Raw genomic sequence first — 13,891 nt, 5'->3', positions numbered from 1 at the left:
CCCCCCTCTGGAGCTGCAACCATTGACGACACCCTACTCCCCCGGCCGCTCTCCATGCAGCCATTGATGACACCCTACTCCCCCGGCCGGTCTCCATGCAGCCATTGACGACACCCTACTCCCCCGGCCGGTCTTCATGCAGCCATTGACGACACCCTACTCCCCCGGCCGGTCTCCATGCAGCCATTGATGGCACCCTACTCCCCCGGCCGGTCTCCATGCAGCCATTGATGACACCCTACTCCCCCGGCCGGTCTCCATGCAGCCATTGATGACACCCTACTCCCTCGGCCGGTCTCCATGCAGCCATTGATGACACCCTACTCCCCCGGCCGGTCTCCATGCAGCCATTGATGACACCCTACTCCTCCGGCCGGTCTCCATGCAGCCATTGATGACACCCTACTCCCCCGGCCGCTCTCCATGCAGCCATTGACGACACCCTACTCCCCCGGCCGGTCTCCATGCAGCCATTGATGACACCCTACTCCCCCGGCCGGTCTCCATGCAGCCATTGACGACACCCTACTCCCCCCTCCGGAGCTGCAGCCATTGATGACACCCTACTCCCCCGGCCGGTCTCCATGCAGCCATTGATGACACACTACTCCCCCGGCCGGTCTCCATGCAGCCATTGATGACACCCTACTCCCCCGGCCGCTCTTCATGCAGCCATTGATGACACCCTACTCCCCCGGCCAGTCTCCATGCAGCCATTGACGACACCCTACTAACCCGGCTGGTCTCCATGCAGCCATTGATGACACCCTACTCCCCCGGCCGGTCTCCATGCAGCCATTGATGACACCCTACTCCCCCGGCCGGTCTCCATGCAGCCGGCCTCCTGGTATAATGTTTCGTCCCATGTGATCTGCAGCCCGGGGAGGTGGATTTTTTTAAGTGGAAATGGGGTTGTTGTTTTTTTTTCTCTACTTTTTGTTGCCTGTACCCAACATTTGGTGTTTGTTGCAGATATTCATTTCTCCTTTGAACTCAATCAGGAAAATCTGCAACAATCACGTAACCATTCTGCAGCATAAGTTGGCGTGTTGTGAATTTCAAAATCCGCACTGCAAGTCAATCACTGCAAATCCTGTAAAATCTGCAGCAAATCCGCTACGTGTGAACGTAGCCTAAGGCGGCCGCGGAATGTTACAGCGCTATGAAGGTAATGTCACTGACTCCTGGGATGTACATGAAGATCTGATCACCTACTTATCAGGTACTTGGGTAAAAAGCTGCATCTGACAAGTAATTGGGGACTCCTCTATGCCGAGCCCCCACCTATATAGACATTGTTTCTTACATGAGAAGAGGTGACCCCCCCCCCACTATTGTCTATGTTTATTTTACACGCATTGGGGTATACGCTGATTATTCCAGATACATTTCTTTACACTTTATTTTTACCCTCAATCATCTGCCTTATGTTATATGTTTCATTTAAATGTCATGAATTTGATATAAATTTACAGCCTTAAAACCGCAACAAAGAGCGAATGACTTACCTCATGAGCGCTGAACAGCGGCTGAATCTTCCCCAAACTCAAATCAGGGGAACGACTGTCGGTGTTCGGATTATTTTGTTGCAGTAAAATCTAGGAAACAAAATGAGATAAAATGAGGGTGGAAGAATAATGAGACATTGTGCACAGAAACATTTTCCTTCTGGTAAGATGTAAGAACTGAGCATGTGCAGCGCTGCCGGTTACATCTATAGCATCTGTCATCATGATGTTCCTGACCATTCATCTCAGACACCACGTCTGCATAAAGTCACTGACTGAGTGTGAGCGCCCCCTGTAGGATTGATTAGTCAGGTCTGCTCTGATATAAACAGGATTCCCTGGATGTCTCCCATTCATTGGACAGGAGACTGGTAACTGGATCGTGCAGCGAGCACATGTAGACAAGTGATGGCTCCTCGCACCAGAGATCGCCATTTAGGAAGATACACTGAACAGCCACCGATCCTTACACCATTGGAGCTTCCCTGTATGGAAATTAGACACGTGGCCCCGGAGTGAACGCTTTCTGTGGATCAGTTTCAGTGTGAATCCACATTAAAATTGGAAAATCAAGTGATCTGAGCGACTTCGAACAAAGAATGGTCATCGGTGTTAGACTAGCCTGGGCCAGTGATTTAACAACGGACGACCTTGTGCGGTTTTCTCATGCAACGGTGTGGAGAGTTCACAGATAATGGTGTGATCTATGAAAACATCCAGCGACAGTGGATCCGGTGAACGTCAACAACTTGTCGACAAAAGGGGTCAGAGGAGGATGTCAGGAATCGTTCTGAAGAACAGGTCTAGAAAAACGTGTCCGAACACACAACTCATGGTTCCTCAGCACGGAGGAGTTATAACAGCAGACAACCAGTTCTGGTGCCATTGCTCTCTAAGGGAAACACAATGACAAGACTCTAGTGGGCAAAAGAGCGCACAAATTGTACCACTGAGCAGTGGCAGAACATCGCCTGCTCAGATGATCCAGATTCTGGTTGCTCCGTGCAGAGGAGAGGTTCAGAATTTGGCTAAAGCAGCATGAATGGATGAACCCGTCCTGTCAGGTGTGAACAGGTCAGGCTGGTGGAGTAATATTGCCGTTTCTTTGGCACACCCCGAGTCCTCTGTGGCTTGAACAGTACGGCTTACATAAGCTTTGTGACGACCAAATCCATCCCTTCATGGCAGTGTTCACCCTATGGCAGGACACTTTAGCGATAACTGTGAGAAGCGATCCTGTCCGCATCGCCCAATATTCCTGCAGAACGATTCCAACACCAAGTGACATTTATTACACAACGAATTGCTGCGGTTCTGAAGGCGAAAGGAGGTCCAACCCGCTACTAGACGGGTCTCTCTAATGACGTGGCCAGTCAGTGAATATTAGTGGCAATGCCATACACAATCACATTGTCTCCTATTGGAGTATAAATAATTATGTGTAGCGTTATTACAATGTTACCTTGTAACGGCTGATAACTGCGAGATGTAGAGAAGCCACAACATGTAAGTGGGAGCTCAGGATCTGCATCTCCACAGCTGGGATGGATCCATGGGAGGAACGTTCCTCCACAGACACCTAAAGGAAGAAGGAGCACATATATAAGAGGACCTATGTCTGGCCTGGATTTGGCTGTAGAAAATAAAGAATCCTCTGTCTTTAGATCTGATACTTGGGTGATAATAGGGGAGTAACCGGTAACACAAACATTTCTACACATCAGGTGATTTACATCACAAACGTCAGCGCAGTGAACACAATCCATGACGATTTCCAACATAAAAGTGATGGCTGAACATCCGTAAAATAGGAAGACGATCTCTCAATACTAAATCCAAGTTACACTGGATCTGGTCTTTGTTTTCATTCTAAAGGATGGACAATTAGTTATTCAATACTTTCTTACTACCGATGAGAATGTCACAAGGACAACACTTGTGGCGAGGATTTGTTGAATTGTCCGGCTCATAGAACGTTCAGCCATAACAATAAAACCACTAGCAGTGGAAGTGAATGACATTGATGATCTGGTTACAATGGCGTCTGACAAGGGTGGGATATTTTAGGCTGGATTCACACGAGCATGTTCGGTCCGTAATGGACGGAACGTATTTCAGCCGCAAGTCCCGGACCGAGCACACTGCAGGGAGCCGGGCTCCTAGCATCATAGTTATGTAGGACGCTAGGAGTCCCTGCCTCGCTGCCGGACACTGTCCCGTACTGTAATCATGTTTTCAATACGCGACAGTAGTTCCACGGCGAGGCAGGGACTCCTAGCATCATAGTTATGTAGGACGCTAGGAGTCCCTGCCTCGCTGCCGGACACTGTCCCGTACTGTAATCATGTTTTCAGTAGTTCCACGGCGAGGCAGGGACTCCTAGCATCATAGTGATGTACGACGCTAGGAGTCCCTGCCTCGGTGCCGGACACTGTCCCGTACTGTAATCATGTTTTCAATACGGGACAGTAGTTCCACGGCGAGGCAGGGACTCCTAGCATCATAGTGATGTACGACGCTAGCAGTCCCTGCCTCGCTGCCGGACACTGTCCCGTACTGTAATCATGTTTTCAATACGGGACAGTAGTTCCACGGCGAGGCAGGGACTCCTAGCATCATAGTGATGTACGACGCTAGCAGTCCCTGCCTCGCTGCCGGACACTGTCCCGTACTGTAATCATGTTTTCAGTAGTTCCACGGCGAGGCAGGGACTCCTAGCGTCGTACATAACTATGATGCTAGGAGCCCGGCTCCCTGCAGGGTGTTCGGTCCGGGACTTGCGGCCGAAATACGTTCCGTCCTTTACGGACCGAACATGCTCTTGTGAATCCAGCCTTAGGCAGTGAGTGATCAGTCAGGTCTTGAAGTTGATGTTGGAAGCAGGAAAAATGGACTAGTGTAAGGAGCTGAGCGAATTTGACAAGGGCCAAATTGGACCTCCTTTGGCCTTCAGAACCGCAGCAATTCGTTGTGTAATAAATGTCACTTGGTGTTGGAATCGTTCTGCAGGAATATTGGCTGATGCGGACAGGATCGCTTCTCACAGTTATCACTAAAGTGTATACAGAATGACTGACCTCTAGAAGCCGAATACAAAGCTCCTTTCCATCTGGGGTCACACCTTGCACCTCCTGTACATCTTCCTGGTTTACCAGCACCTCTGGCAGCAGCCAGTGCAGCACAGCAGAGCAGAGGGAAAAAGACAGAAACATATCCTACATATTCATCATAAAACTAAGTCTTTTATACCCTGTTCACACGCTCAGGAAAAGATCTGCACCGAATAATGAACACGCTGCAGATTATAAAATCCACAGAATGTGCTCAAAATTGCTGCAATGGACTATTTTATAGGAAGCCATCAGTATGTGGGAGGAAAGCAGAATATCTGGAGCAAACCCACCCAAATACAGGGGGGACATACAAACACCTTGCCCTTGGTCAGATTTGAACCCAGGACCACCGAGCGGCAAGGTAAGTGCTGACCACTGAGCCACCCTGTGCACCAGAGGAAGACGAAGAGGGATATTTATGGGAAGATGTGCATTGGAAAAGTGGAGTCGTTGACCTTGACAACCAATCAGGCTGCTGCTTGGGCCTCTGAAAAAGGAAAGTTGGATTCTGATTGGTTTGCGATGGGAAACTACTCCCCTTTACCTTTGCACTGGTTTTCATAAATCTCCCCCTAAATGTGCGTAATACAGATATAATACACAGCAGTCGCTCACCTGATTGTTTATTCTGTAAGGAACAATCCAACAGCACGGCCGACAATCGAACTGAAGCTTTAAAAGGCGTTGTAGAATGAAGTCTCTGGTTACAGTCGCAGAGGATTTCCCCCATTGGTCACTTTCCGGAGATGTTTTCCAAATCGCTCTCACTGCGTCCTCAGGCAGAGTATGTGATGCTGCAGAGCAATAGGCAGCCCGGGGGATTGTACGCAGGCATTGCAATATGTCAATGATGTGCTCCTGTAGAGGTCGGCAGACCCCATGATTGTGTGAGGAAGACACGGAGGGCTCTGAAGAGTCACCACCGTCTGCAGAAAACCCATTTACACTGTCAAATAAGGAGCACCACATCTTATAGGGAAATCCAGGCTGTTACATCCAAGTCCAGGTAATGGGAATGCTAATTCCTTGGTCTCCCCAGGAAAAGAATAAGAGGTGATTGGGTCAGTACTTATGAGGAGACATAAGGTCCATCCATGTTCCAAGATGTAGTCGCTCTGGTTTTCCAAATTGCAGTATACGGTCATATAGGCTTCCTGAAGAATGTGGGTCCAGGACACCCTGATGGCACATCTGACGGGACAGATCGTCCCCTGTCCGGACAGCAGCTCCCGGCTCAATGACATCACTTGGTTGAGTCTTGTTAAGGACCTGCTCTTCTCATCCGCTACAGTCTTCAATGCAGAGAAGCTAAAAAATAGGGGGAAAAGTAACATGAATGGATATAGCGTTACACTATGTATGTATTGAGTAGCAAATCTACAATTCAAGGGGTTGTCCAGCTTAGAAAAACCCTATTCATGCACCCTATTATTAGAGGGGGGTCCTGTGTTCAGGAGCCTCATCTCTTGGCCAGAGTGGGGAGCGGTAATGAAGATTGTCTCTCGCATGACTCCCACCAATCAGCTGTTTTGAAGGGGCAGTGGCGCTTGTACTGTGAATCACCAACACACGTAGCGGTGGTTCACAGTAGTGCAGCCTTCTCCCATTCATTCGCGGCCCCTTCAAGATAGTTGATTGTCGGGGGTGCTGAGAGTTGGACCCCTAACTGATCTGGTATTGATGGGCTGTCCTGAGGATAGGCCAGCAATTTCTTAGGACTGGAAAACCACATTCTCTACGGGTCCCTCACAGATTACACAGGCGCTGCATCATCCCAGTCAGCCAATCACAAAGCCTCTATCATTGTGTGAGAGCTGATAATGCAGATTCTGTACACCGGAGCCGTCTACAGCCACAGATGGAGTAGAAAGAGGAGGGAATCTTACAGGGTTCAGTACACGGAGTTAACCCTTCACTACCCCTAGCCCACTAGGGAAGTTCTCATCAACCCCATTCACTGCACCAGCCCACCAGGGATGTTACCCATCATTGTAGAGGAAATCAAGAGACGACCTGAACCTCTTCCAGAGATTTATTTTCTTATACAATCGTTTATTTTAAAAATATAAGAAGATGCAGGTTTGATGGTGAAATGGGCCCCCCCCCCCATGCTGCATTGCACAGGACCCTCTGTCATCTGTGGACACTCTTTATACAAAACACATAACATTACAATGAAGTGCCCCCGTGCTAAACAAAGAAGAACTGTGTATCGTGGGCATGATTGCAGATGGCTGTGATATAAAACGCCATCCACGTCCATACTGTGAATTGTGTGCTCAGAAAATACTATTCTGAACTTCTTCAATGCATCCACATTCATTGGTGTCTCTCAGCAGTACACATTACACACAGCAGGGGGCGGAATAGTCACGACTGACAACTTCCATCCAATTTCACACAAGGAGAATCTATAGGTATTTCTACGTTCCCCTCGGTTACAGCGGGTTCTCTCCATGCTCTGGTACTTTACTAGTTAAATGTCTTCCCAGAGAAGAGAGAATAAATGTGAGTGATTCTCTATGGATGATTCATGAGGATGAGAGGAGAGTGAATCGTCTGTGCTGTCTCCACTATATAGGACAGCACAGCGGGCAGTGGGGGTAGAGGAAATGTTCCCGCAGCCATTCCGAGTATTACAATTGGGAGACATGACTCTTCATAAACGTCCCATTTTCTTCTCTTGGCTTCGCAGCCGTCTAGTAGTTTTGCTTAGAGACAGAAATGACTAAAGAGGAGACTTGTTTTATCCACGGCAGCAATAGTGGCTGTAACTCCACGACAGGCAGAACTCGTGACCCTAGAAATCTGAATGGCACCTACTAATATTGTATCTGACATTAAAGTCAAACTCCACACCATAATATTACATGAAGTTAAATTCCCTAAACCCAGAGTCCTAGGCTGGCCATACTCTTACCATAGCGGACGGCCGACAGCTTTCCTATGGCGCGGCCGAGTGTCCACGTCTTGTCAATAGGGAGAAAGCTGCTGCGAGACTTCTCTGGAAGCGGCTGATCTGCTACCAGCACAAAGGATCGGGGAGGTTGAAATTCAACGTGCCTGACCCTTCTCTCCCCCGACATCTGCCGTCAGGGGTGGTTCGGGACGCTGCCATGCACATTAGATGGTCGGCCGATCCTGCTGAAATCGGCGGGTTAAGCCGACGTACATCTAATGTGTATGACCTGCTTTCTACTTACCTGGGCTCGATAGACAGACAGACAGACGACGGCCACTCATTAGTGCCCCAAGCAACAAGGGAGAGGGAACCCAACAGCAGAACCAGGAGACACTTTACAGGGAATGTTTGTTTTTGGCCATCTCTATGGGCAGCGGAGGGGACGTATTTAGCAGTAAATTCAGAGTAAACAGTTAGGAGGGGAGAATGGGAAAGGAAAGAAGCCGGATTCTCAAATCTGATATATGACAAGATTATTATATTCACTTGTACTATCCATTTATACAATGTTTGGTGAAAAGTGAGTGACCACTGAAGCCTAAACTTGCAGCAAATATTATACAAATACACCGATCATTTAACACTTTTATTTTCCCATTAAAAGTCTTGATCTTTTTCCCACCTTTCTGACACGGAGCCAATTCCAGACAACATCTCTTTGATCCTCTATCCGGCGATCACGCAGCTCAATCCATGCCGCTGATCTTTGCTTTCATTCTGATGTAACTTGCAGAGCACAAGACGTCCCCTCTTAGACAAGGCAACGAGCCGAGTAGCTTTACAGAAAATACCAAAAATAAATAAATACATGATCTTAAAGAGAGATTGACACTGTGGAAAGTGGACGTGCACCTTCATAGATGTCACCTGCACTGGTCACCGTCATCGTAGACCATGACGACATATTATCTGGGAGTCTCCCACTACACACAACGCTGGATGACGTGAACATCACAGACACAAAAAGGGCAATTTATTAAGACTGGTGTAAACCTGTTCCCCCCTAGTATCGGGATTCTCTGGGACTTCAGTCTGATCCTGAAGAGCTGCTCTTGCTGCTTGCAGCTTCTCTATGTCAGGGCTGGATGAACTCGATGAATTAATGCCCCCACAAAACTACAACTGGCTGCCAAATGGTTTATTCTATTGAAGTCTATAAAATACAAGATATGCCATAAATGTCTGATGGATGGGCGTCCAGACTCTGGGACCCGCACCCATCTCACCCACAAGCACCAACACCACCCCAGTTATTCTCCACCTGAATGCCACAAACGGGGGACGCTGCTTCACCAGCTGGGACAGGGTTCAGGTGACCCCCATTCTGGAGATAGATGCGGGTCCCAGAGCCGGGTCTCGCATCTATCAGACATTTATGACATATATAATGAATAGGTGGGAATGTCCCTTTAAGGACCACCTGAAACAACCAAAGAGGTTGCTCCTAATTAGAAAAAAGGGGCTGAGTTGTGTCTCCAGAAACAGTGCCACTTTTATCTACGGGCTGTGTGTGGTATTGCAGTATTCACTTGAATGTGGATGAGTTGCAGTCCCAGGAGAGGGAGTATTTTCTATGCAGTGGCATCTGATGAGAAGCAGCAATGGAAGAGAAGCCTGTAATGGGGGGATCCGGGTACACGAGACGTCAGTTATCTCACGTCTCGTCATTGACATATTGAGGTGCGTTATTTCTCAGGGAAATCTGCATAAAAGGAGACTCCTAAAACCTGACACGTCATTCAGTTCCACTACATGTAAGTGTGTTATGACCGGACAATCCAGCACAGAAGGGGTCACCCAATGTAAACCCCTCTGAAGTTGGGAAATCTCCCGGTGACCTCATAGCAATTCTCCTCCACAACACATATACATATAATATATGTACATAATCTACAAGTAGAACAATTTTTAGTAACTTACCATGTAATGAGGACACCTGTGACAAGGCCACGATCATGGCTATATTGTGACGGAGGGAGGACACTGTGGAGCAGGCGGTATTGTTGCTTGCGGTTTCTTTACCCCGGTGTGATGGGGTCACATAGATGAGATCGCTGGACGTGGAGTAGAAAGTGCAGATCACTGAGGAGGGTAATCTGTCATCTTTATATGCACAGGACACGGCATCTGGATTATCACCACTTGTCACCGACACGATCAGACCCTTCTGGCCAACAACCAGTAAACAGTCACACGCTGTATTTTCGGCAGGGGCTGCTCAGTATTGAGGTCACATGATCGCATCCTTATAGAAACGACAGGCTGCTCCAAGTGGTAAAGAAGCTTCATTGAGCCGTGGGTTGGGTTGTGATTTGCAGAGTGACGCACCCCAGCACTCTCTACTGGAAAGCTCACTACCTGACCATCAGGGAACCCACAGAGGATCATGGGAGATTCCAATATTGCAAGATCAACCCCAAAGAGTCTAGTGAATAAGGCAGCCTGCAGCGCTGAGTGACGTGGAGAATCAGCGCTCATTGCTTCTTCTTTCCACAGAGAAACACAGCACAGGACGGGCTGCAGGTCACAGCGGTCCAGCCCATATTTATGAGAAAACGTCACTTCTCTGGATGGGGCTGTGGACGGCTCTTCATGTTTTAGGGATTCCAGTTGAAACACTGAGATCTTCCATTTGTCCTGCAGAGCTAATACAACAACAAGAACCTCATGGGCCACCATGAAAGAGCAGATAGACGGATCCAGCACACGACCAAAAGTGGGGCCTATCTGGTCCACGGTCACGTCTCCTTTATTGATGGCAGAACTGGGTTCCATCAACAACCTGAATAGAAACAAATAACAAAACAAATTGTGTTCAATAGTGACTGGAACGTTACAAGTTGTGCATCCCAAAGACAACAAATACAAGGTCATTCAGATAAATGGTAGAGACGTAGGAGGTCCCGGTATTGTAGCTGAATCATGGCCGTCTGAAACCAGCGTACAAGGACTTCTCAGCCTCTGATCGCCTATTCTCACAGACTCTGTTCTGAACTTCTGACTTAATAGAGGGGAGTCCTGATCTATTTCCCTGAGCAGAAAATTGCTAGAAAGAGCATCAGAGGACCCGGCAAGCCATCACAGAGAGCACATTGATTTACATGGGAATCATGTAATGCTTCATTTCTCCTGTGGTGGCGCTGTAGTGGAATTGAACACTCAATGATCTGTCTCACCTTCCTTGTTCATCCCACTCTAGAAGGTATAATCCATTCTGGGCACAAAGGACATAGAGCTGGCGTGAACTTGTAGGAAATTCTATGTGCCAAACGTTGGAGGGAAATAGATAGACAGCCTGGAAAACATCAACATATTAGGTTTTCAATAAAGTCCACCACTTTGTGTATACAGCTCCTATGTATTCCTATGTGTCTCCATGGTTACAGAGTAGAAATACACCCTGTGTAGTCTGATTCTGCCGCCTCTTCTACTGTAGGTTCAGAAGTAGCAGCGACCGAGGGAGTGGAGTAACACATGACTGCAGAATCAGACTATACATAGGGCTTGTTCGTACTCTGTAGTCATGGCGACACATAGGTCTGCATAGGAGCTGTAGACACAAAATAGTAGGATGCATTAGAGCAAATAAAAATTGGTTGCAGGAGCGGGCACATCTTTGACAGCGTATATCCATCTTGAAACAACTTTGCAAAAATAGTCTTGATTCAAAATCTTCCACCGTTTTGTGTATACAGCTCCTATGCAGTCCTACAGATTACAAACAACTCCTGTGTGCAGTCTGATCCTACAGTAGGATGAAGCAGGGAGTGGAGTAAAGATGGTCATAAACACGAGGTTAAAGTCTGCAGAAATGGGTGATTTTTATTTGCAAAAATAACAGAAAGGAACGCTCGTGGTGGCCGATGGTAGACTTCTATCCTCCAGAGATGTGATCCACCAGGTTGGAAAAAATCGCCGTGGTCCGCCAAATTACGTATGTAAGGTCTGATCAGCCGAATTTGGCCAATCCAATGCCCCTTTACGCAGGCACCAGATAGGCACGGACTACCTGATTGGCCAGTTTAGGGTTACGCTGCTAGTGGGATCGTTCATGTGTTGGCTGCCCTACACACGACCGTAACATCAGACTACACAGGATTTGTAGTCTATAACCATGAGGACACATAAGTCTACATAGGAGCTGGATACATAAAAGGATGAGATTTTAGTGAAAGTTGGCGCCTCTTTTAGTATAAAGATGGTTGCCGTGGTGTGAACACCCTCCAAGCTCCAATAGTTCTGAATATAAACAGAATATAAAGCATCTCCCCGTCACTTGCTTCTTCTCCGTGCTGAAGACATACACACACCTGGTGCCATTGCAGATATAGACCTGCGTGTTCCGGGATATGATACGGCCTTTAGATTTGGATTCTGTAACGTAACCAAGTGCTGGATCTGAGACATTCTGCAATCACTTCAAGCCCAAAACAAGACCTAAAAGAAACCGACAACAATAAGATCAGCAAGTAACTACAATCCATACATTATGGGATACGTCGCCCGTTGTAAAGAAAGTTGTATACCGCGAGGTATACGTTTATTTACTGCGCCCCACTGCAGACCACGCTATTCTATACAGCCAAAAAATATATGCGGACACGTACCAGCCCAGCGTATGCCCAAAGAACACTCCCTTGGCATACGCTGGGCGCACGGGATGCTACGTTGGAGTATTCCTCTGACGTGCCTAAAAAACTACATGTGAACGGAGCCCAACTTAAAGGGGCTCTCTGGGGTCGTTTCCGGTTCCGGTAACGCTTCCGATGCAAATTGTTTCCATTCTGTAAGGTTTCAGTTTTTTTGGCAGAATCAATAGCGCAGTCTAAATCAATGGGGATACAAACGTAAAGCTGTGGTTTCCGTTCATGGGTCCGACTATTGGAAAGGTCTGACGTAACGGACCCCCGACGCAGATGTGAACGAAGCCTAAATTCATAACTTCCATGTGATGGATAACAGGTGGCTCCTAGATGTCAGAGACACGCAGGACCCGCTGCCACTGAACCCGTCCGTCCCGCCGACCTTGACAGATTCAGGTTTCAGCGCTAGATACAGCCGCTCTGTATACAGGATACAAAGCAGCTGTATCTCAGAAAGTCAAAATAGTTTTTAATAAAAATGAATTAGAAAATTTGCAGCAAATACACATTTTATATAAATAGAAAATGGAAGAAGGAACTGCAGGACTCGAGATAATCCAAAGAAGTGGATGTGATTTATTCACCAGCCATAACAACACTTGCAACGTTTCCACCCATGAAATCCTCGATAAAGACCCAAAACGTTGCAAGTGTTGTTATGGCTGGTGAATAAATCACATCCACTTCTTTGGATTATCTTGAGCGCTGCAGTTCCTTCTTCCATTGCATATTGATGGTCTCCCCTGGACCTGGGATTCTTGGCTGCGGCACCACCCATGTTTGGGGAGATCTCCTTTCACACTGAACATTTTGTGCTGCTGTTTTCCCCAATATATATATATAGGTGTACATAGCCTTTAACCCCTTCCCAACATGTGACGTCGGGTAGGGGAAGTATGGAGCGGACTCACGCAGTGAACCCGCTCCATACGATGACGGTGTCGGCTGTATGTTACAGCCGACACTTCAGAGTAACTAGCGGCATCGAGCTCGAGCGCGATCCCGCTAGATTAACTCGTTAAATGCTGTGATCATTACTGACCGCAGCATCTAAATCGTCAGAAAGAGGGGGGCGACCCGCGGGGGGGCGATGGTTGCTATGGCTGCCTGGGGGCTTAATGAACGCCCCCAGGTCCGCCATCTTTGTACACCTATTAAGCCTTGCCTCCGGCAGGGCTTAATAGCAGCCTGTCAGAATCACGATATACTGCAATACAATACATTAGGATCTAACGATCGCTGGTTGAAGTCTCCTAGGGGGACTAATAAAAAAAGTAAAAATGAGTCAAATAAAGTTTTTTTTGGTGTAAAAAAAATATAATTAAAAATTAAAAGTTCAAAAACCCCCCTTTTCCCATTTCCCCCCTAGAGCATAGTAAAAAATAAAGATAATTGGTATCGCCGCGTCCACAAACGTCTGAACTATCACAATATATCATTATTTAACCCGCACGGTGAACGCCGTAAAAAACAAAAACATTGTAAACGCCAGAATCTCTATTTTTTGGTCACCTCATCTCCCACAAAAAATGTCATAAAAAGTGATCAAACCGTCTCATGTACCCCGAAATGATATTATTAAAAACGACAGCTTATCCCGCAAAAAATAAGCCGTCACACCAAATAATCAACGGAAAAATAGAAAAGTAACGGCTCTCGGGATTT

At 47.3% G+C, this 13,891-nt stretch overlaps 1 pseudogene; it reads right to left on the bottom strand.

Annotated features, from left to right (window-relative positions):
- Positions 1–11,990, bottom strand: part of LOC142728072 (Fanconi anemia core complex-associated protein 100-like) — a 34,405-nt pseudogene extending 22,415 nt beyond the window's left edge.
- Positions 11,991–13,891: the final 1,901 nt, after the last annotated feature.

The sequence above is a fragment of the Rhinoderma darwinii genome, unplaced genomic scaffold, assembly GCF_050947455.1.
Source record: "Rhinoderma darwinii isolate aRhiDar2 unplaced genomic scaffold, aRhiDar2.hap1 Scaffold_670, whole genome shotgun sequence".
Classification (NCBI taxonomy): domain Eukaryota; kingdom Metazoa; phylum Chordata; class Amphibia; order Anura; family Rhinodermatidae; genus Rhinoderma; species Rhinoderma darwinii.
This window is presented reverse-complemented; position numbering and strand designations above follow the sequence as displayed.